A 3,633-nucleotide genomic window follows, 5' to 3' on the forward strand; every position below is an offset into this window, starting at 1 on the left:
TTCTTAACCTTTAGTTCAGTTGAAATTAGCCTTTTAAACCATTTTCTGAACGAGCGAGATGAAAACCTCGATTAACTTTTAATCGTGGAATTGGCGTTAATCGGCCGGCCCAGTTTCTCAGTTGACCCTTTTACTTCGAGGGCTGAGTTGCTCGAAGCATGGTTAGCGCTAACCATGCTTCGAGCAACTGGGCCCAGAATCACAACTTGATCATGCAACATGGCTATGACTTTGATTATCCTGCTGTCAATTTCGTAGAGTGCCAGATGAAATGTACACAAAACTTAAAGAACCTATTCTAGCTGTAGCAGCTAGCTGTGTGTTGTCTAAAGGATAATTTGCACGTACTGGTTAATTGGGTCGATTTGGTCCAATTTTACAAAGTAAAGAAAATTAGTAAGCAGACGAAAATCGTCCCGATCAAGGTGCAGAAGGCCCGTTTAATAAAGTCTGAGGCAGTGCTACAAATGGTTTGAATCGAGCCTATTTCACCTCACGCAACACCACCAGAAAAAATCCTGGAAGAAACAGGCCGACAAATCATTGAGGGGCACCACCGAACAGAGAGCTTTAAAAGCAGCGACGACGGTAACGGCAACGAAAACGTCACCTGGAAATATCACTTTATTTCATTTGTGTTACTTCGCGATTATTTCAACTCGCACAACTTTGACAGGAATGGCGAACTAACCAGGAACCAAATTGGTAGAATGGCGTACAAGTTAAGAAAGAAAATGAAAAATTCACCGTCGTGCGTTCACGCTCTCCACAGAACCTTGAATGTGGTCATTTCAAGTTGTTGTTTTGCAGAGGACGACAAAGAAATGTATCAAAATGTAAAACGCACGTGCAGAGCGATTGTTTTTGCTCATTAAACCTATTGTTTGGCGGCGTTGTCGTTGCCGTCGCCGTCGTCGTCGCTTAAGGCCTGGTTCATACGTCGAACTTGTGCCGTGTCAAATTAAATTCAATTAAGTGCGGCAGAAATACGACTATTGATTCAGACGTCGCACTTGTGCCGCACTTAATTCAGAGTCGATACTGCAGTGTCTGTAGGTCAGCAGAAAATATGATAAAGCTAGAGTATCCAATATGGCGGACGAATATACGCGTCACCAAAATATTCTCCTTACAGTGCACTTCTTCATCAATGCCATCATCAGAGCTGCAATAGCTCTCCTGCAGTACTTCCATGTAGTTTCCTGCGAAGATTTTCTCTTCTTCAGATGAGCTTTCTTCTTCGATGGAATCGCGCGGGTTCTATGACGCCATTTTGAACGGTCAGCCTTGAGTTACGCATGCTCAATACATTAACATAATATATGTAAATGTATGAATTCGATTCAACACGGCAGAAATGCGACGTTTGAATCGGTGCCGCATTTCTGCCGGATAATGCGACAAGACCAGTCAAACGTACGGCAGAAATTCGGCAGCTGATTCAGACGTCGAATTTCTGTCGAATTTAATTAGTTTAATTGAATTCGACACGGCAGAAATTCGACGTATGAACCGGGCCTAAGCTCCCTAGTTAAAAAATATTGCTTGCTGCATTCTCATATCATCTTATGGCCTTTTAATTAAGGAAAATATGTGCAAGCTAACAAAGTTTGATGCGTTCGAACTCTTTAGCTGAGAATGTAAGTTGCCGAAAATTTTAATGAAACAACAAAATATTACGACCTTTTTTTGCACTTTTAACGACGTATTTTTCCCTTCGCAAACAGAAGGGATAAATTTTTCAGCGTTGACAAAGTTTGAGGAGTCCTTTCGCTAAAGAAAACCCTTGTTTCTCTTTGCAATTTAAAACGAACTTTCTGAGGCAGGCAATATCCTTTCGAAAAGATATTCCATCGAAACGAATGGTCGGGATCCCCTGGCAAGTTGTAATGTGTACATTGGCCCGTGTGATTGATCCTAGAATAAGGCCAATGACTCTTCACGTGTAAATTAGACTTTACAGGCGCGTAGCTAAGGTTTCGAGAGGGGTGTTCGTCGAGCCGCAAATCTTGCTGAGTGCCGGAGCTCTTACTAGGGGGGTCCGGGGGTATGCTCCCCCGGAAATTTTTGAAAATCTATGTTCCCAGAAACCTCATTTCCTGCATTTTGAGACCCATTTTAGGCAAATCACAATTTTGTTTTATAGCAGCTTTTAAAGCTATATACATCATTTCGACGGCATAATTGTTTCAATTTAAACAAGAAAGTTCAAGGTACATTCCGCGCCTTGTCAAGTTCTGATAGCTATTCGATCTGCTGATAGTCATACACTAAGCTGGTAAACTGCATCATTCTCGGGTGTAGGCCTTCGAACAAATTGATCATCTCGTCAAGATTGACGGGCATATCATATTTGATATGCATTAGAGCCAGGGCGGACAGGCTACTCTCTCCCATGGTACACCTCATGTAGTTGTTCAACCTCCTCATTGTGCTTATGGAACATTCACATTCACAAGTGGTGCCTGGAAGGGTGGCAGCAATTTTCAGGAGCATGTACAGGTTGGGGAAGTCGTCGGGATCACATGCTTTTAGTGACGAAGCACACGAATCAGCAACAATTCGTCCGTCCTGAACCATAATTTTCCACCTCTGGCCTAAAGCACGGGTTTCTCTATATTTCTTTGGTTAATGTTTTTCGACCACAGGAACTTTATTTAATAGTTTTTCTTCCGCCATTATCGATCTTCAAAGGGGGTTCGTTCGAACCCCTCGAACCCCCCCTCCTACGCGCCTGCCTTAGCTGTCTTTAAATTTTGGTAACTTTTAGCTGTTCTGTCGGAGTTCGTATATTTGGTCAAAATTTCCGTCGCATAGCTATTTTTTATGTTTAATACAGTAAAACGTTCTTCCAAGACCTTCATGGAGTTTTAGGGGCACATGAGTAGTTTGTAACAACGAGAAGCTGTTTTGAAGACGCGAGCCGTTGGATAGTTTTTCTGTGTATTACTACCCCCTAATCGTCCACAAGTACTAGTGCTGATGTTAACTCTAACGGAACACGGAAAAATATGTTTTATATCTCCTTTATAAGATAGTCCATGAAATAATTATCGTGTTTCCACAGCATTTTGGATTAAACACGGCTTTCAATTAATCAGACCGCGCGCTCAGTCACTAAAAGTCATTTTATAACCCAACTTGAAATTCTCTTTTAATTTAACACTCCTCTCCACTCCCCATTCCAACTCAAGTAGGTTTTGGGTAGGTATGTGTTGCCTCGGGCTCCAAGTTGGACTGCTTTCGCATTCAACGCATAATACCCCATTCTAAAAATGTTACTAAATTTCAAAAGCCCCTTTGGAAAGTCCGAAATACTACAGTTATGCTTCTCTATGAATTTTCTATGAATATGTTAAAATTGCGAGTGATATTTTGAAGGTTCCGGCGATATTACACCCCGTTCTAGAAAAGACCTCGAATAGTGATAGCCCGTTCTAAATCAGAAGTCTCAAAATCACGACCCGTTGGGTGGCACAAATTACCTGCACACTGGTCTCTGTTGTGGGAGATCGTTGCTTACACGATGACTTTCTCTTAATTCCACCAAGGCAATTTTAACCAATAGCATTTGATAATTATCGTGTGTAAATCACTCCTTTGTTCAAACCAAATCACTGTTCATGACGTAAT

Source organism: Pavona decussata, unplaced genomic scaffold (assembly GCF_977016875.1).
Source record: "Pavona decussata unplaced genomic scaffold, jaPavDecu1.1 SCAFFOLD_51, whole genome shotgun sequence".
In the NCBI taxonomy this organism is placed as follows: domain Eukaryota; kingdom Metazoa; phylum Cnidaria; class Anthozoa; order Scleractinia; family Agariciidae; genus Pavona; species Pavona decussata.